Below are 22431 nucleotides of genomic sequence, written 5' to 3'. Positions count from 1 at the left end.
AATGATAAGTGTGCAAGCTAGTGTTGGTTTATGAACTGTGGTGTAATATCAAAAAGCAATAATTTGAAATAAAGCTTATACAGCTAAAAGTGTTTGCATTCATATTAGTGCTGCACGATTAATCGTATCGCGATGTCAAGCCTACGCGATTATATGACGCAAAATGCTGCGATTTTATATTAAATAAACAAATTAGCGCCGTTAACGCACTTAATGCAAATGCTTTTAAACCATTCATGCGCGATAAGACATAAAAGAAGGAGCTGCCTGTGAATGTCCTGACACACACACACACACACAGATAGACGCGCGCCAGTATCAAGTTCTCTTTCGCGGTAGAACGAACAACACACATGTATGCCGAAATGAACGCGCTGCCTGTGAATGTCCTGACTGTGACACACAGAAAGACTCGCGCTAATATCGTGCGTGCGCACAATACAGCATGACAGAATACAGTTCTCTTTCGAGCTTGAACGAACAATAACACACAATTATGCCAAAATGTCTTTTTGTCGAGTGTCTTCATAACATAAGAGTAGTCTTATGATGAACATGAAGAGTTGTGATGACTCGTCGTGAAAGAATGAGGCGCGTGTGAGATCTGCGTCTCTGACAGCAGCGGCTGGTCTTAAAGGGACAGTACACAGTAGTAGGGCTGGGCGATAAAACGATAACGATATGTATCGCGATAGACACGTAATCAATATCAATAAAAAATGCGTTCGATAAAACGTTCGATAATTATTTATTTATTTTTTTCGTTGGAAGAAACCAGCAAAGCAAGTTTGATTGCATGAACAAAGGCACTCACTCTCTAGTAACTAGATAAAACAGAAAAAGTCAGCTCGCCTGACTTAAAGTCTGACCGTAGTCAGACCAATGTCGTCTGCAGATTATGCAAGACCGTCGTCAGTTTCTCTGTTATTCGCGTGCTTATGCGCTGTTCTAGCGTGTGCGTTTCTCAGCGCATACATGTGAAGCTCACATGCACTAAAAGCCTGTCTACCAGCGCCTGAATACTAAGTTATCTTTCGAGTCTTATTTTGCTAATACTGTTATACACACAAGGTTTACATAAACTAGTCGGATATGTCTAAAGTGAAAGCAAACTTGAGAAAATTGAGAGAAAATCTGCTTGTCAAATGCGTGTATAATAGACGCGTCGCGCGCAGCTCTTAAAGAGACAGTAGTAATAGTAAACACGCTGCCGCTTGTCCTTAAAGGGATAGTTCACCCAAAAATAAAAATTATCTCATTATTTACGCACTCTAATGTTGTTCCAAACCTGTATTAATTGCCTTCTAATATTTTCTAATATTAATATTTTGAAGAATGTGGGTATCCAAACAGTAGCTGGTCCCCATTGACTTCCATAGGAGAAAAATATACTATGGAAGTCACTGGGGTACATCAACTGTTTGGTTACCCACATTCTTCCAAATAACTTTTATTTTCAACAGAAGAAAGAAACTTATTCGAGTTTAAAACAACGTGAGAGAGTAAATTATGAAAATTAGAATTTTTAGGAGAACTATCCCTTTAATGTTAATAAAACAACAAAATGTAAAGAGAAAATCACTCACTGCTCTTGACTAATAACTTTATTAATAGCTTTAATAAGTATCAATGTATAATTTATAGAAAATAGAAAGAAATAGATTTATATAATTTATAGAAAGAAATCGTAATATTATATTTTTGCCATATCGCCCACCCCTTTATAAAGCATTTCTTACGTATTCTTTAATTTTGCACCTTAATGTTAAGAGATAATTGTTAAGTGTTCATTGTGATTTTAGACTTTTGAGTTTTCCATGGTCGTGTTGACATTTCTGCCTTTTTAACTGATGGGATTATAATCAGAGGTAGGTTAAGTTTAAAATAAAAAATCTTTAAATGTAATATATTTGTCTCCTGGACTGGTCCTTATTTTAAATATGTTATAAAAAAATTCAATAATTATCGATATCGACCGATATGAAACACTTATATCGTGATACAGTTTTCAGCCATATCGCCCAGCCCTACACAGTAGCCACTAATTATATCCGTCGCTAAAGTTATTTTTTTTTTATTTTTTTTTTCTATATATTTTATTTTTCTTTACCCCAGACATGTATGGTTATATGTACTCTTGTATGTAAATTATGTTTTGTTCTTGTTAAAATGCAATAAAATAAAAAAAATCTGTCCTAAAGTTAATCAAAGAACAAAGGGAACAGAGAAAAACACTCACTGCTCTTGACTAAAGAACTTTTTTCTTTAGGCTGATTATCACTAATCTGTGTGTGCATTTATTTTCCTTGAGAACCAAGCAAGTTGACTCACGAAACCATTTGTTTATTATATCGCAATCGCAATATTGACCTCAATTATCGCAATATGACATTTTCCCCAAATCGTGCAGCCCTAATTCATATAATGCTGAGTATGCTCAAGGCTAACGCCAGTTAGCGAGCACAGTTCAGACCATAAGCTTTGACAGAACATGCCACATGCTGATTAAAGCAACATATGACTATTTACACAACAGGACACTGGACATTTGAAGTCACAAGCAGCTTCTCTCACCCGATTCCTTGTTTTCACATGAAATTATCACAGTGAGCAAAGGTCAGCACCTCTAATGAGAGAAGAAAACAGCATGCATGCAACACTGAAGGGTTGTAGACAAGGACAGTCTTGAGAGCAGATGAGGGATTGATGGTAGGGTCACTGAGGCCGGGATGGGTTCGATGCCCTGGTGCTGGGCTTTCATGTTGCAGGCCTATTGAACACAGTCTCAGCCCTTTCACAGGAGTTCAGATATCTGAACAAAATGTTAACAGCACTATTTCCTGAAACCAGAGCCTGTCTAACATAAACAATGAGAAAACAAGGTCATTATGGTCAGATGCTGGCGAACAAGTTCTCATCTCACGGAGCAGCTCCTCAAAATACGTGCTCTGCGATTAAAGCTCTCAAATACGGTGTAAGAAATAATAAAAAAAAAAAACTAAAAAAAACACTCACATTAAATACAAGTAAGATCTGAGTTGGGAACTAATGCTTTCTCTTCAACTTCATCATGAGAAACTTGAAGCACTCAGGTGAGCAAGTTATTAGATTTTTATGAAAGATTACAACAACAACAAGAATTCTTCGGAATAACATGCATGGATGAATTATTCACAATAATACCAGAACAGTACATTGAGGCCTATTGTGATTGATTTTATGTTGACACTCATGTTGTAAACGTAGTGAATTCTACTGTCAATCCCAAATCCCAGTCGTGGTGATTCAGCCAGTGAGAGTGATACTCGTGTAGAGGAGGAGGAGAAATGCACGGAAGCAGGGGGAAAACCAAAACGTCACTGAGGAATGAAGAGGAGGGGGTGCGGAGAGCAGGAGTGCATACATACAAGCTCAGATTTATGCTAGTTCTTTTCTTTTTCAGGAATTAACGATTCTACAATTGTGACATTTCAGATGTGTGAGTCTTTATAAACTTATAGAGAGTAGTGTTGTCAAAAATATTGATATTTCGATATACAGAACAGGCCAAAAGTTTGGACACATTACTATTTTTAATGTTTTTGAAAGAAGTTTCTTCTGCTCATCAAGCCTGCATTTATTTGATCAAAAATACAGAGAAAAAAAAATTATATTGTGATGTATTATTAAAATTTTAAATAATTGGTTTTCGTTTTATAATACTTTAAATTATAATTTATTCCTGTGATGCAAAGCTGCATTTTCAGGATCATTACTCCAGTCTATCACATGATCCTTTAGAAATCATTCTAATATTCTGATTTATTATGAGTGTTGGACACAGTTCTGCTGCCTAATATATTTGATGAATAAAAGGTTAAAAAGAACTGCATTTATTCAAAATAAAAAAATATTTTCTAATAATATAAATCATCTTTACTATCACTTTTGATCAATTTAACACATCCTTGCTGAATAAAAGTATTGATTTAAAAAAAAGAAAGATAAAAATGACTGACCCCAAATTACTGACCAGTAGTGTATATTGCTGTTACAAAAGATTTCTATTTTTAAAACATTTGCTGCTTCTTTTTTTCTTTTTCTTTTATTCATCAAAGTATCCTAAAAAAGTATCACAGGTTATGAAAATATATTAGGCAGCAGAACTGTTTCCAACTTTGATAATGAATCATCATATTAGAATGATTTCTAAAGGATCATGTGATAGACTGGAGTAATGATCCTGAAAATTCAGCTTTGCATCACAGAAATAAATGATAATTTAAAGTATAATAAATTGAAAACAATTATTTTAAATTCTAATAATATATCACAATATTACATTTTTTTTCTGTATTTTTGATCAAATAAATGCAGGCTTGATGAGCAGAAGAAACTTCTTTCAAAAACATTAAAAATAGTAATGTGTCCAAACTTTTGGCCTGTTCTGTATGTATATCGATACTGAAATATCTGAAACGGCTTCAATACTCCTTTTCTGCAGTGTCGATACACAACACCTCTAGCTGCTCACTTCTCACTCGATCTACAATTTGACACACACGCCCTCCTCTCACTCACTCGTCTTATAGTCTTATAGGTTGAATGGTGCTTGTATTGCACATAATTTTACACATTCAAGCGGGTTTCACGCTCACACCACTGATTTATAAGTGGCGCGCACATAAATCTGCATCTCAAACAGCTCGCAAGTACCAAATTGTGTGTGTTTTTGTGGTGTATTGTGCTTAAACGGTCAAATACACACAACATGGTGTCAAAATAGCCATCTTGGCGAGTATTCAGGTAATAACAGTCAGTTTGGGAAAGTATATAGTTGAGAAAGACATGCATGTTGTGTAACAGAATATTGGATCTGTGCATAAGCTCTTAAAGTGACAGCAGCCTAATAAACCTGCTTCTGTCTGTCATGCTAATCAACAAAACAAAAAGAATCACTTGCTGCTCTTGTAAACTTTAATTGTAAGCATTGATCTGTATTATGTTTTTACAATGAAGACTACCCAGTGTTGTTACATTTAATTACTGAAGTGTTTCTTACCTGAACACTAGCCTACTGTTAGACCCACCTGAAAAACTTAAAGCCATGTTTATTTCATTTATCTCTTTATTCTAATTGAATTTCTTTGTGCTATCATTTGCAATTATTTGTTCTATTTTTATTACTGACTGTTTACTTGTCTTTTTTTTTTTTATGTAGCCTCAAACAAAGCCTCCCTGTGCAAGCTAATCTATTGCAGCAAAATTACCCAAATTATCAAGAACTTATGAGATAAAATATCTGTATGGCAGTTTTCCCCGTGGTATCAAAAATGGTATCGTATCGAAGTTTAAAATCCCAGTGTCGTGACAACACTAATACAGAGAACATGTAACATTATCTGACATGAGAAACTGATTTGCCATGATAAATGCTGGATGGGAACTCTTCGTTTAAACTTAAAGCCTCTACTCTACGGCCAGCTTTGTGCATTTCATAGACTTCCTATATAAGAAAAGGGACACGGACTTCCTACATTGTACTGTCACAGTAAAGATAAAACATTACATTTACAAAGAAACCAATTACTGCTCGCAGATTGAGTTGAAAGGGCGTCTATGGAAAACAATGCAACATCTCCGCAGTTCTCCGTGTTCTTTAATCACCGTGCCGGAGAGCCATGCCGCTGAACCAGCATGCTAAAATCATGACTGCCCCGAGGCACCATGGGAGGGCTCTTTGGCTTAGATTAGAACATAAAAATCTAATTTGTTCCATTGGGTTTTGTAGTTCATTGGGCCTCTTGTCTGTCAAGTGGGCTTAGTGTTTATTTGATGCATAGCACGGCATCCCGGTCTGAAGCTCGAGACCTGTAGCGACTCAATTAGGCCTGGGGGAAACACCTAAAAATTTGCTTTCTTTTTCGGCCTGCACCACAAAAACAAGACATCTTGTGGAAAGAAAACTATATGATTAAGTCACAGAGTATCAACAAACCAGGTGGTTGCATAAAAAAATAAAAATAAAAAAAGGATGGCGAAATGCAATCTAGTTTTGATTTGTGTACTAAAATTAGACCAAGGACAACATTGGTCGAGCAACATTTTGTGCACGATGATTTGACATACCAAAAATCACACCCTTCACTATCCCACCACAGTACTCGTATGATTTGTTCCTCGTCTCAACTTCCCGATGGCCATGAGACACCCATAATCATGAGTCTCAGAGATTTTATGATCTCTCTCAGCGTGGGACATAAGCAGAAGGACAAACGCCAGCTCTATAGTCTTGGCAGCACATCCCTCTAGATACGAGCGTCTCTTCATTTACTAAATGGACACGTCCGTTCCATCGCCAAAAGAGAAGGAAGATGAATGATGAGACAAGCGAAGAGTTTAAAGCTGCACTTCCTTGCACACAAGTGCTACATGCAATCTGGAGGAAGAGGACCACACCCACAACCACAAGCAACCTACAGCACTTCCTCTGAACTTGTGCTCTGAACACGTTCTCAGCCTGTCTGGCCTAACCTGAGTATATTACAGCATTGACTTGGAGAGACTGAATTAAATTAAATTAAATGCAATGCAATGCAACCAATGAGAAACCCGAGCAATGACTGCCAGGACCTACAGTGCATCCCAAATCACGCTGAACACAGTATGCCAACAGTACCCAGATGGTATACGATTTCCGGTGGATTAGTGACTAGAGCATCCATGCATGTTTCTGCATGCTAATACTGCTCAAAACCCCCTTGTGCAACAGAAGAGGAATAAAAAAATGAAGGCTATGCAATTCAGCTAGATGCAAATGCTTACGTGCAAACTCAAACACAATGAATTCATTTTGAGATTCAATTCCTAATACTACCAACACTGTCAAACTACATAGTAAATATAATTAGCTTTCTTTTCCAGCCTAAAGGTGCAGTCACATTTGCAACAAATGTTCGTGTAAAAATGTAAAGTTCTATTGTCAATAACGTTGAGATGTATGACGCACTTCTCGCTTATCTTCACTTTCAAAACAAGCAGCATTCTGTGGGTCAGCACAGCAAACTCACGCGACCAACCTGAAAATTAGTTTGCCCTCAGAAGAAACTCCTATTGGAATTATTGGATTTCACCATCCGAGCAATGGTAAACGTGATCGCACCTTTATTCTTGCCTCACTAGTACAAACCCTGGCAATGTTGAAATGTGTTCAAAGCAAAACAAAGCTGCTTCCTCATCAGTATGCAAATTGCAGTCATAGAATACCCATCTTTAATGTGTCAATACAGCGAAACACAGCAGCCAACTCAGATTCAAATCAGCCTCATCCTGCATCGCATGTGTTACAGAGCCGCTTCTGCAGTGAGACTTCTCATTTCTGCTCGATATTGACTCATAATAGCACCAGTGCGGACCAGCGCAAGACTCAACGGTTACACTTTATCTTAAGGTGTCTTTGTTACAGTGTATGTAGCAACTGCATGTACTTACTATAGAGTTAGGATTAGGATTTGGTTGAGGGTTAGTTGCATGTAATTGTGCATAATTTACTGTTATTACTATGGTAAGTACATGTAACATATGTAACAAAGACACTGTGAAGTACAGTACAGTGTTACCGACTCAAACACTAAGAGAAGTGACACTGCATTGCTCAAAATGCAGAGAAGGCCCCATATTGCTTCTGTCCAAGTCGCAAAACCCAAATTGTGTTTCACAGGAAGAGCCCGATTGCTCCTTTAATCTCTGTGCTCGCATACGAGCATGTGTACGTTAATGATGCAAGTTTTCTGCTCTCTAACCACAGAGCTGAGCCTGTTCGAGGCACACAGACTCTTTCAATACCACATTAACATGTGGGCCGCCAAGAGGGGAAAGGAGGAGGTGGAGGAACCTGGGAACAAAGCCTCTATAGTTGTCTCAAGCCTGGCTATGAGAGTTATGTAATTTGACTGGCAAGGCTGCGTTTCCCCCACCGGAATATTGCAGACTAATCTCACTGAGGGACGGAGCTGCTCTAGAAAGAGGCGAGGACAAGGAAAACGTGCTTGTAATGAGCAGCTTTCATCTGTCGCGGTGCCAAATGCTGCCCCTGTTGCAGTCAGCAGATAACGCTGCAAATATGATCAGGTCTTTGGTACGTGGTGCACAGGGTTCAAGGGGAAATGGAGGTGGAGAGGGCCGAAGCAAGAGCCTGTGCTTACCATAAGCATGGCGGTGGATTTAGAGGGGTTAAAAATAAAATCTGATTCTGAGTTACTGCTCTGGGTGCCTGGAAACCATGTGACTGGCATCACATGAGAAGTGGAAGGGGTTTGGGGACACACACACACACACACACACACACACACACACACACACAGAGCGAGCTGCCGGCATAATGAGCTTTGTGATCAGTCTTCTTGGTTTCTACTGACGGTAAGCAGATCTGGCCTGATTTCTGAGGTAAACACCAGAAGAACTCTGAGCTCCACAGGGACACAGAAAATGGAGGACTTTATCAGTGTTTCCGAGGGTAAAAACGGATCTTAGCTGCAGTTTATATCTGTCAGCCTGTATGCCAAGCAGAACAGGCATTCACTTCTGTGGCAGTCTCATGCTACGTACAAAACTTCAAGGATCAAGGGAGAAAACAAAAATTCGCTCGAAAATCTGAATGCGTTTAGGTGGAACATAAAAAGAGATAAGCAGAATATTTTTAAGCAATATGAAACCATCCAAGCAGAGATACACAAGTTATTCACTAACGCTCTTCCCCTCCACTGCAGTTTTCATATTCAGATATGGCAGTGTCAAATACCACTGGTTGCATTTTGAAAGTGAGAGCTGTGATCATCTGTAAATAATGGGGTGTAACGATGCATCAATAACTATCGATATTATGTATCAATACAACATTTTAAAAGTTTTTTACTTTACTTTGACACTCATGTTTGACACTACCGCTCTACTCATTTCCATCAAAGGGTGCATTCCCTTAAACCTAGCGGTCCTGTCAATCATCAGCGACGGCCAGAAGACAAACACGGACAACTAGACACGTGCCGATATACGGTAATACAATATATCACGATAATGAACGTGGATGGTATTGTTATTGTGGGCACTTTAAAACAGTGAATAATTATTTATTATGAATTATAAAAAAAAAATTGGAATGCATTTCAAGAATACTTTCCATCAACTGGTTAAAATGTGCAACACCGCATTCAGTCTCTGACGAGAGACATTCAATCGCTTATTGAACACTTACTTTCTGCTTCTGAACCATTTAAATGTTTAACAGCCATTCATATTTTTGTAATCACAGTGGTGTTTATCACAACGCCAAATACTTGATGACTAAATAGGCTATTTATTCATAATTCATCATTTTTTACATTTTAATCTGGACTACAACATGCTAGATTAAAAGGCCCTTGAAAATGTTCTGATTCTTTATTATTGTCCGGTAACACTTTGCAGTAAAGCTCCATTAGTTAACATTGGTTAATTCATTAGTTAACAATACTGTAATAATACCACATACCGTGATAAAAGATTTGGAAATTATCGCAACATGAAACTTTGATACCGTCACATGCATAAAGACAACATATTCTCTCCTGTCCGACTCAAGTCATGTGGAGCAAAGAAGACAAAAACTTCTCTAGACTGTTGTCATTGCTGATCTCATTGCACAAGTGATGATTGATTTGCTGTGCGATTATATCACTAAAATTGCAACAAAGTTATATAATACTGTCTTAAGGCTGGAACATAACGCACAGGTCATATGATGCTTATCTGTCGCATTTGCTAAAACTAATTTTGTTGTTCTACAGAGGAAGGTCTTGGTTTAAATGGTGAGTAAGTGATGAAAGCATTGATTTTGTTGGTGATTTAACTCATTTCTCAAGCATTTCTTAGAACACAACAGAATATTGTCTGTGCTATGTTAGCTTTCATGGTGGAAAGTAAAGACAGACTCTACAGACTCATGGGTTGGCACTGCTTACTGATGAAGAAGCATGGTCACATGACCTGTGTGCTGGAGAGGGAAGCAGTGCAAGCAGTGACCCAGTTAAACAACAGCCTCTACACACACATCACAGAGAGAAGGCAAATCCACACTCAAAAACAAAAACCTTTAACAAAAGCGGTGGCAGGCAGGGCCCAGGCATGCAATAAGCCCTGCTCTTAACACACACATTCCAGAGCTGAGCCGTACACCTGCCTGTCGGTACTAGCATCGGCGCCAACAAACACACATTCACATATAAAACCTGCATGTTCAAACATACACACTATTTAACCAAAGGAAAACCCAAGAGTTCAAAGCCAATAGTCAGTATTCCCAAACTAGCTAAAAACAATATCTCAAGATAATTCAGAATAAACATCCCAATGCAGACAAAGTCACTGGCATTGAGACACAGATATTTCAGCATCAGTTGTGTTTACTCATAACCAACTGTAGCACCGAAAACGAGGAACTGGCCAGTAACAGTCAAACCATCATTATAAGCCGCAGCTAGAAAGAAAGATGGGATTTACCGATTCCATGGCCGTCTTCGGATGGGAAAGGTTAAAATCCAGCTAAAAATGCTGAAGATGTGGCTGTGAAGTCCAAGGAATCCTGCGAAAGCAAAATGAAAGATGGATTAGTCTCCGGAATACTGATGTTTCACTTAACAGGAGTTATTTTTTCAAATGCAGATTCATTTCACTGTAGGGGGTGTAACAAAATATCGTGCCTCAATATATCGCAATACAAAAATGCAACAATATGCATAGTGGATAGTTCTTTCCATTTTTTGTTCACCCAAAAATTCACCCAAAATTCTTTTCTTTTTTCTCCAAAAAAGAAAAAAATGTCTTACTGTGTGAGAAAGAATTCCAGTTTTCAAAGTTTTAGTGTCAGTACTACATTAAACTATTATATATATATATATATATATATATATATATATATATATATATATATATACCACATGTATATGTATATGTGTGTTGAATTAGGGCTTCTCGATTATGGAAAAAAAATAATCACGATTATTTTGGTCGGTATTGAAATCACGATTATGTAACACGATTATTTCACATGACTTTGGGAACGTGTTGCATTTATTAAAAATACACCTTTCAACAATTCTTACAAAATTTAAATTTGAACATTTATTGTACTTTTTGAACTATTAAAATAAATAATATAACAGATAATACTTCAGAGAATTTAAATTTTCCCACAGGTCTACCACTTACAATGCGGGACATTCCCCCACAAACATTGATTCACTTTAGCAAGTAGATTGTATGAGTAGCCTAAATTAATCCACACAGATTATAAAATCAAATCTATCATTTTAAAACTTTCGCAAAGACGCAATTTCCCAAACCGCGTGAGTGTTCATCGGTGCTGCGTCTTCTCTCTCTCCGTCTCTCAAAATGGGTTGGACAGGACAAAGCAAGTGTCGAAACTAGCCTATACTCTCGTGTTTAGGAGTCGGGACATGATGGAATTGTCACTTGCACAATCGGGCCAGCATTGCATCGTAACTAAAGTTGATAATTTTTACTTCTTTAAGTCTTATCAGTTTAAACATTCAAGCTGAGAGAGTTTATGGCTTCGGGAGGGGCGGAGGGGCACGGGCGCGTGTCATTCAGAACAAAAGACAAAATAAGAGTGTTCTTGCAAAACAGAACATGGCAAAATAATTGTTTTTACTCGATTGTACTATTTTGGTGATCGTTGGGAGCCAAAATCAAAATCAAAATTCAATTAATTGCACAGCCCTATGTTGAATATAATGTATAATAATGCAATGGGGGAATATTTGTGGGTCCTGATAATGTCAAATGTCTTGTTACCAATATAAAGTGTCCTACATTATATTAAATATATCTAGTCAGTGAAAGAGTGCAAACATATTCGTCTGAAATAAGTATTTTCAGCTTCAGAATCATGAATATTGTTATTCTGGTGTCTCTATTGTCCTGTGCTTTGGGTTTCCAGCACCAAGTCCAACCATTTACACACACAATATATCCATTTACACACACAATGTAATACCAAATTTAGCATTTTAATCAACAGTACATTTCTGTTAACCTTTTATCATATCTCGAGTATCGCAATAATATCGTACCGCGAGTTCAGTATCGTGATATGTATCGAATTGTGACATGAGGGTTTCGTTACACCCCTATTTTACTGTATTTATTCCAGAACTCAAGGAAAAGAACAGGTTTCACCCTTGTGTTTTGGCGTCAGAGGTCCAGAGCATTTATGGGGAATTGGTTTATCATGATTTCGGGGCCAGTTGGTGTGCTGGGATACAAGGGACACATTGCTACGATGCTGTCACCCAATCCCACAAGTTACATGCTGACAGCTGCAACAAGAGAGTGGTATTCAAGGCTTGACAGCAATGTCTACTGTACCATTATCAGTCAGCTGTATCCCATAACGGACTGGAAAGCTTAATATTATGAGACAAACACAAAAGATGATGAAAAATCTAAAGCTCAGTCAAAATAAATGGCCCTTTTGAGAATTTAACAGTGATGCACAAAATATAGTTGAGCTTACTGGTATATCGGTGGCGTTTCTTTTACCACTTCTCCTATTGGTCTGATATAACTCAGAAGTTAGCATCACCCTGGTTCCCTCAACACAAACCCAATAGGATAATTTGATTGGCTTTTGGATTATTGCAGAAAATAAGTTCTTTGACCAACAAAAGATTCTTTCATGTTTTTTTTGTTCAATATAATCTTCACAAATGAACAACATTTATTAATTTAAAGTCTAAACACAGAAGTACAAAGCTAAATGTAGGCTATAAACGAACCACACCACGGTTGCATGACCATCACTATTGCTTCCGACAACTTGAGTCTTAAAAAAAAAAAAAAAAAAAAAACCTTCTCTCGGAAAGTCCGAGTTGGAATAATTAGCAAGAACATGATTAATTATAAACACAATGAGACTGTAAAAGCGGACTAGTGAGTAGATGATTTTTTCTGTTCACAATCACCCTCATGATGTGACTGATGTCACATCAGACTCACTGATGACACACTCACTGATGTCACATCACAGAATAAAACACAAATATCTTGAGCTTGTTAATCACAGATGTAAAAAAAAAAAACTTTAAAAAACACTGACTTCCAGGCAAAAATAGCAAGTTAGATCACTAAGGGTGTATTAACACCAGGAAAGTCGGCTAGTTCAATTGCTTTGGTTCGGACCAAATACAATTGTTTGGTGTGGTTCGTTTTCACACTGCCATTTTTGCAAGTGAACCAAAATTTGTAAATAAATAATTAAAATAAAAACATGTGCTAAGGTCATCCATTCATTGGACAGAAATTCGAAACGTACCGAGAGCACCTCTTCAGCCGGGTCTCGTTATGGTTGTTCGGTCCGCACCGAGTGCGATTGCTGTATTCACACTGGCCCAAAAGATCTGCACGGGGGGGGGGACTTGAGTTTGATTCACTCGAACCCAACAAGACCGGTGTGAATACACCCTTAGATAAACAGCACACAAGCTCTCACAAATTAGAGGTATCCATGATTGTACCAAAAACATTGGGCAACAAGTTATCATCTTATGCAAAAGATACAAAATTTGATCAGCTGACTATAATAGAGCACTGGGTCCAGTCACTTTAGCCCCTTTTACACGGAGATTCCGGAAAATGCACGGATAGGCTAATGTGTCCCGGGATCGTTTGATTCACACTGCCAGTGATTTTCCGGAATCAGTGAGTGCGTTCACACACATCCCGTAAAGACACGTGCCATCGATGTGACGTAATGTCTCAGCAGCGTCTTAAGTTTGCTTATTTTGTTCATCACAGAGTGATGTTACAACCCGGCAATGTTACTAGGTCCCCATCGCGGGATCGATCCCGGCATCAATCCCGGGACGTGTTCGCGTTCACACAGAAGGCACTCTCGCAATTTTAAGGCAATTTCCCAGGATCAACGCGCTGTGTGAAAGGGGCTTATGAGGACAGGAGAGTCCACATTAAGGGCAGTCCTCACTCAGATGGGGTGTCTGGGAGGACCAGACAGGATTCTCCCAACAGGAATGTGCCAGATTGGATTAATCCTGAGTGGAGAGAACTCGCTCTTAATGGGGCTTCAAAATGAGACCGTAATCTTACCAAGAAAATCCTCTGAGTACAGAGAACAAGAGTAGCTTGCGCCGCCTGCTCAAACACACATCAACTGGCCATGGTTAAACCCACCATCATGAACAAGTCATTTAGTAAAAACAAGATATGTCGCAACCAGTGTGAGAACCAGTGTGTGTCAAAACCAGTGTGAGAACCAGTGTGTGTCAAAACCAGTGTGAGAACAGCTGGTACGGAAGATTAAGTCTCCCAGACCAGTTTACTGGGTTTATTTGGTGAATCAGTCTCTCTAGTTCTCTCCTGTCCTGCTCAGAGTCTTGCTTTGTTGACCCTAAAAGGAAACTCGAGGCCTAAGGAGAGCTTTTAAAGCCCTTAAAAAAATAAAATAAAAAAATAAAAAAATCACCAGTCAAATGGGCTGTTTATGTGTGCGGACGAAAGAGGATGATTTCACAATGCTTTCACAAAGGAAAGAAACTTTCCTGCAGAGGACGGACCAACCAAGCTTGCCACATCCTGACCATCGGGCTATGATGAACAACCAAAAAAACAGGCAAAACAAGCAGACCCTGTTAAAATCAACTGGTTTAACACATACAGGTTAAAAATATGCAGCTCAACATTGTTAACAGAAAAGAGACAGAACAGGGACTAATTTAAAGGCTAAATTAAATAAAAAATGGTCCTCTTGAACATTTCCATATGTGAATGTTATTACAAAGATGTTCACAATCAATCATCAAAATAAAGATTTTTTTATTAGGATGAACCAGAAGTAGTGGCTGACTTTGTTTGTTTTCTGTGGATCAACTCGCATTTATTAATTGTTAACCACAAGGCTAGTAATGTGCACTAAAAGTAAATGGGCTCAAGACAAAACCCAGAACCGCTACTTCTGCAATGTTTCAGCAAACTCTCACTCAGTCTGGCTCCACTCTGGAACTGAACGGTCAATCGATGTATGATGGGTAAAATCAAGTCCACACTAAAAAGACATTTTAATTTATATGATTTGTAAAACTAACAGCATTTTGCCTTCAGATGTTTAAGCAGTGTTTAATGAACATCGTTTTATTTTCATTTTCCCTGTAGTCCACTTACAATGTTTACAAAAACCTTCATAATTTGGCTTTTTTTAAAGGCTCAAACCCTTAGAATCACAGTTTCTTAGTAAAGCCTGAATTACTCTGTGATTACAACTGTTCATAAAACTGAAATATGGCATAAAAAAAAAAGTTACCTTGGTAAAAATAAAACTTTATCCATTTGCTTGTAACATTGGGATCTTTTGTAGAACGGCAGAAGCCACACAAGCAGGAACCAGCAGAAGATTCATTTAATCTTTTTGGACTGGGCCCAGTTTGGAGGTAAAGTAAGTTTCATAGCACAAGGCTTCCCTGCTGGTGCGACTAAATTGTGTTAGAGGTCGCACTGGTGTTACCACCATGTTGCCCAACTGATAAGAGCTGCCATTTCTGTTGCATTTTAGAAACATCAAATGGCAAACGAAACGAAGCCGCGCTACTCAGTTTATGAGCTTGGAGAAATACAAGACAGTGCAACGCGAACTTAGAATAGGTTTACTTGCGGGCCCATCTTTGATCACGCGACGCCGTTACTACACAGCGCTGAGAGATCTAGTGGCAAGCATTCAAATTCAGCACAGAATTCTGTTGTAAACCACAGATATCAGATCAAACTGCACCAGGAGAAACATTGTGCCATGAACGAACAAGTTATAGCCTAAAGGACTTTCAATCCAAAAATAACCAACATTCAACGTGGATTTAACATAGCAATGCTAACTGTAACCATGGTATTGTGGCAGAAATAGTCAAAGTTTTTTGTTTTTCTTCGTACAACCTTTTAAGAGTGAAATTCAAACACTTTTCAAGTGATTCACACTTTTTCCAGCACTTTAAAGCTCTATGTATGATCCAAATTTAATGTTATTTGTAAAACTAAAAGTTTAAAGATGAAGGAAAACTAAAACTTTGTGGCAAACAAACACTTATTTTTAAAAAAAGACATGAAATTTCCATTATAACCAGTAGATGGCGGCAGAGGAGCACTTAATGACTTATTAGCCATTTCCACTCCCTAATATATGGAAAAAAGTAGGAAGTCACAAGGTCTCGTGAAAAACAAAGAAAACATTCCTTTAATAAGAGTAGAATATATTGGAGCCCTGTAATAGGCCTATATTGTTGCTTTATTTCAAAATCAAAGTAAATTTGACTCAAGCCGCATGGAAAGAGTCTAGCACATTCATTCAAACAACCATTAGTATCCTAATAAGAAACTGAAGTCCTCAACAAAACAAACTAACCAGCAATAGCTTGTGCTTGAAGTACTCTGATCAGTTAAGGGCAAAATTGACTATTACAAATAAATTGCAGACCATTTCATTCAATAAAACTGGGTTCAGATGATATTCCCAAGCATCACTTCTTAGTAGGGGTGTAACGATACACTCAGCTCACAATACCAATCACAATATTTTGAACAAAATTCAAAACTGAAACTGAAATTCAAAACTGAAATTCAAATAACATTTATTTCCAAACCATTAAAAATTTCCAATAACTTTGTTGTACATACAAGTTCATAAAGAATTTACAATATTTCAGGATTTAATTGAACCTTCTGTATATAATTTAACCATTGACTAGCCTAGGTGTTTTAACATGAAATTAGAATTTGGATAGTTTAACATTAAAAAGTTGGACAGTATAAAAATATTCATGATTCTGAACCTGAAAATACAGATATTAAATACTATGCATAGCCTATAAATAATGTAAGTAAAAAAAAAAATACTGGTAAAATCAGACATTTGGCATTTTCAGGACCCACAAATATTGCCCCATCTGCATTATTATACATTATATTCAACTTTAAATATAGTAGTTTAATATAATGTCACTGAAACTCTGTAAACTTTCGTTTTGTTCTAACGCAGTACACTCACGGTTTCAATGCCGGCATTCATTAAATCTCTTTTAGACGCGCCACCCGTGCAGATTAATGCACTTACATGATTAAAAAAAACTAATAATAATCTTAAACGCTTTGAATCATCATACTACCAAAACTAAAACGGCGATATGGTGAGTTACTCTGCTTTCACTTTGAGAAGTGCAGCTCCAGCGCGTATCTGCTCTTCAGACGACCAATCACAGTTCTATCGCAAGAGAGACTGTCAAAATGACTATTCCCAAACTATAAATGGTTAGTTTATCCAAAAATGAAAATTCTCTCTTCATTTTCTCCCTCTCATGTCGTTTTCACACGTCACACAAGCATTTGAATGTCCGTGTTTAATACAATATGCGCGTTGTAAATCAGTTCATCATATAAAGCCATCGTGTCTCTTCAGAAGACTTGGATTTGGGATCAGACCACTCGATTTATTATTTTTACGATGCCTTTATGACATGAATTTTAAGTTTTGACTTTAAAATGGAGGGACAGAAATCGCTCCGATTTCATAAAAATATCTTCATTTGTGTTCGGAAGATGAATGAAAATCATATAGGTTTGAAACGATATGAGGGTGAGTATATGATGACAGAATTTAAATGTTTGGGTGAATTATACTTTATAAATACAGTAAAGCTGAGCCTTGGATAAAACTAACTCTGTATCGCGGCGAGTGGTTTACATCAACGATACATTGTCAGATGTTTATATCTCGATATAACGATGTATCGTTACGCTCCTACTTCTTAACCCGAGCACTCAACAGTTCCTGCAAAAAACAACCTCAATCCTGTATATTCAATTGAATTCCAAGTTTATTTGTATAGACCTTTTTTAACAATATATATTGTTTCAAAGCATCTTTACAGAAAGTGCTCGTTTAAAAGTTAGCATGTAGGAAGCATTCTGTAATCAGCCAGAGATGAATGTGTCAAATGTACATATGGCAGTAATAAGATAATACATGCGGTTAGTTAGCGTCATTTATTCAGTTAAGCAGACAGAAATATGACCCTGGCACGTGACATTCACCCACAGAGGGGGAAAAAATGTGAAAGAAACCACTGTTAAATCTGAGGTGGTCTAGTCCATTGGTAGATCTGATGGAAATGGCTGCCAGAAGGCCTCAAAGCACACATCTGACCAGATAAACACACGAAAACATGCCTGCCAACATGCTTTCGACAGCAATCAAGCTCAAGATCACCAAAACCATTCCCACATGCAGTCACAGCAGCTCTACAGAGAACGCATTTCCTGCACTCAAAGCCACAATGCATGTTTGATGTGCTTTTGGAGATGAAATGTCTCTTGAGAAAAGGACGAAAATTGTCCCCACATCACATTACATTTAAAGCACTTCAACCGCAAGTGCTTGCATGCAAGGATTATAAACAACCAGGGGTGTAGCGATGCCCTCATGTCACGATTCGATACATATCACGATACAAGAACTCGCGGTACGATATTATTGCGATACTCCAAGACATATGATAAAAGGTTAACCAAAAATTTACTGTTGATTAAAATGCTAAATTTGGTATTACATTGTGTGTGTAAATGAATAGGCTTGGACTTGTGCTGGAAACCCAAAGCACAGGACAATAGAGACACCAGAATAACAATATTCATGATTCTGAAGATGAAAATACAGGATTATTTTAGAAAAATATGCTTGCACTTTCTCTGACTAGATTTATTTAAAATAATGTAGGCACTTTATACTGGTAACAAGACATTTGGCATTATCAGGACACACAAATATTCCCCCATTGCTTTATTATACATTATATCCAACATTATATATAGTAGTTTATTGTAGTACTGACACTAAAACTCTGAAAACTGGATTTTTTTTCCCCCTCACACAGTAATTTTTATTTTGGGTTAACTATCCACGATACATATTTGTCACTATCCACAATACATAGTTGCATTTTTGTATTGCAATATATTGCGACTCGATATATTGTTACACCCATATCAACAACTGAAACTACACACAGGCAGAGAACTAGATAAGAAGGGAGTGGTTTTATATGTGCAGCTGCATTGGTGGATGGGGGAAAAAGGTTGTTTTGGTCCAGGTTGTTGTTGTTGGACCATGCCTGTGGCTTTTGTGAGCATGTAGACCTATATGGGGCAATGGGCATTGTGGGATTAAGGAGGAGACGAATGCTTTAATGCAAGCCTGAGGGCACAGCCATCCTTTATCCCACCTCTCTCCTGTTTGTGGCCCATTCTCTCTGTGCCGTTCCCCAGGGCATCGGATTACAGGAAGAGCCATTATTTCCACAATTCAGTCAGCTCCATTTATGTGGGAAATCAGGCCGCGGGAGCTCCCTTCCCCCCCGCCCTTTGCCACAAAGTGCCTCTCTTGTCAGATAACACTGCCTCTCTTATCTCACTACATGTCTGACTGCGGCCATGATGCCCTGTCTGAATGCTGAAGACAAAGCAGAACGCACACATAATCACTGGGGAATCTGTGGACAGTAGTGGACACACTGAAGATGTGAAGAGACACAAGCTGGGTTTGCACATCGGGAAACCGGGAGCTGAATATACAGGCAAACCAAGAATTATTCAGACACCAGATATCTTTTTTGATGGTTTTTTTTTTTCTAGTGGGTGCAGGACACTATAGTTCACTTATGTAAGTGAGGAGAGCAAAATAAAGTAAATAAATACATATTATACCCAAAATTTCTTCATACAGTGACTCCCAGTAAAATGTATTAAAAAAAAGGGACCAAAAATTATTCAGACACTTTGACCTGACTTTTACTGTTTTTTCTTTAATTGCTAATGCGCTTTTTACACAGACTGAACAAAATGAAGCATTGCTTGGTGATTGGTTGAGCTAAACTGGTATTATCTAATTGTATAGTTAAATTTAACATCTGACAGATATTCAACAATTCATGTGTGAGACAGTCTAACAGAAGGATGGACAATACCAGTGAAATATCAACTGATTTGATAACTCTGAGTTCGTGTCATATTTTATTACCATTTCCTAAACTATAGCGAATAAACTTACCCTGGTAATCCAGAGTTCTCACGAGAGCACAAGTTGAATTTGCTCAGCGAGTTACTCTGGTGTCGAGTAATGATGCTCATTAAATATGCCCCTCGATCTGAGCTGCACCAATCACATCGGGTTATCTGATATAGGCGGGCCAGAGGCGAGATGTCATTAGTAATTAAGTCATTAGTAAACATTGCAAGATGGCTATGGATGAATACCAGTTGTTTGAAACGGTTTTGGCCGCTACAATGAACGAGTTAGACTTGGCTTTTTATCTAAAAGAGGAACAAGAAGACGCCGCTCGAATCGTTCCTTTGCAAGAAGGGTGTTTTTGCTGTTTTGCTGACCGGATACGGCAAGAGTATAATCTACCAGTTAGCTCCGCTGGTAACTAAGCGTATGGGGTTTATTGTTGTGATTGGTCGTAGTGTTATCCAATTGCGTGCTGTGAGATTTTCAAATGCATGCCTGGTGCCGCCCCTCGAGCTGGCCGATTTTCATTAGTCGACGCCAGACCATTAATCTTTCAGATTTAGGTCTGGATTTCCAGGCTACAATAATCTGTGATAATGTGAGAAACATTGAATGTGTCTGAATAAATGTTGGTTTGATTTGATTGTATAATGTCGGGAGTCAAACTGACCCCAAAACAACTTTGACATCTCTGAAAAATATGCTAATTGCATTTAGTAGAATTGCCTGTACACATTTTACCCAATCAATGACGTCTGGGACACCTTCAAGTATTCAATGATGAAATAGGCCTGATATGACTTGAAAAATAGTCTTGTTCGTCTGAATGAGACAAAATGCAAAAGCAATGCAGGCGCATTTTGAAATGTTTTAACTAATCTAGAACTGTGACTAACGATTATTTTGGTAATCGAGTAATCGAATATTTTTTGTGGCAATAAAAATAGACCTAAGTGAACAATAGTCTTTAAAAAAAAACTTAAAATACATATATAATAACAATAAGGCAATAATAATTACACTTTTACAGAATGATAAAATCCTTGTTTAATATTGGCCAAACAACATTTAATTAAAATATCCACTTAATATGTGGCCACTTCTTTACAACAGAAATGCTACAGCCACTGTAATTTCTTGAACAAGAACATTGTGGACATCAAAACATGCAAACTCAGAGCGAGGGGTTCAACTTTCATTTTGAAGACGATCTGCATATTTAGAAACATATTGATGTATTTTCCTGTGTTGTCGTAGGTTTAAAAAATGATTTCCATTACAAATCTGGAGAAATGGCACATTCCCAGATGAACGTTATAAGCAATTGCAGAGATGGAGTTTGTTACCGGATGTAAATGAAAACAGTGCATATTTATTTCATTATCATAAGCAGTAAAAGACAGAGCAATATAAATGCACGCACTCTAAAGGGTTTGCCACAAACTCAACTCCGATATCACGAGAGCTTTTCACCTCTACGAGAAACATCGTCACCTTTTAATATCGAGAGACCTCATCATCACACCCCTAGCGTGAGGTTTCTCTAGCGTCTCGAATCTGTGTGTGAAAGCCGACATAGTTCATAATGACGCAAGCAAAGTCTGGCATCAAGTATCAGCAACAGCAGTTTATTGCAATAACTTAGCAAGGCAAATTAAGTTCAGCCATCCTATCTGTCCCAAGCACAGTAGAGGAACCCGACACTCTCCTGAGCAGCAAGAGGAAGAGCCAGAGACTGTGAAGAGCCACAATAAAGTAGCAAAACTGATCTCCGCTCCTCCTCAATGACATCTACATTATTGATCAGGTTGGCTTCTGTAGGATCCACTCCATCTCCCATCCACCGGCACAGAACCATTAGGTGTACCACTATAGACTATGGCAGGGGTGCCCAATCCTGCTCCTGCCGATCGACTGTCCTGCACAGTTCATCTCCAACCCTAATCATACACACCTGAAGCAACTAATTAAGGTCTTTAGGATCACTTGAAAAGTAAAGGCAGGTGTGTTTGATTAGGGTTGGAGATGACCTGTGCAGGACAGTCGATTGGACTGGGCACCCCTGGACTATGGGATGTTAAGCGGTTGTGATTTGGCTTGAGGCAGCTACTTTTGAACACTCGTGTGGCGTATGCATGGAGAATGTAATTCAATTTTTGGTCAAAATGGACAGTTTGGACAGTTATTAATGCAAATAGTCACTTTGAGTGAATGCAGGGCATGAAAGACGTTTAGGACCTTTTTTTCTCTTTTTTTGATGGAATGGTCACTGATCAGGTTAGTAGTGCTAGTATCAGAGATGGGGAAGATCTTAAGTCGAGAGTGACTTCAGACTT

The 22431-nt window shown here is 38.0% G+C and overlaps 1 protein-coding gene across 2 annotated transcripts in view; it reads right to left on the bottom strand.

Annotated features, from left to right (window-relative positions):
* The window catches only part of ankrd11 (ankyrin repeat domain 11), a 157147-nt gene that overhangs the window by 97481 nt on the left and 37235 nt on the right, over nucleotides 1–22431 (bottom strand). For both annotated transcript variants that reach the window (XM_082160878.1, XM_082160879.1), the window contains exon 2: nucleotides 10516–10597. The gene's annotated coding sequence lies outside the window, so the exon portion shown is untranslated. The remainder of the gene's footprint in view (nucleotides 1–10515; nucleotides 10598–22431) is intronic.

This window comes from Leuciscus leuciscus, assembly GCF_965113295.1.
Source record: "Leuciscus leuciscus genome assembly, chromosome: 2".
Taxonomy (NCBI): domain Eukaryota; kingdom Metazoa; phylum Chordata; class Actinopteri; order Cypriniformes; family Leuciscidae; genus Leuciscus; species Leuciscus leuciscus.
Note: the sequence above shows the minus strand (reverse complement) of the source record. Positions and strands in the feature narration are given on the sequence as shown.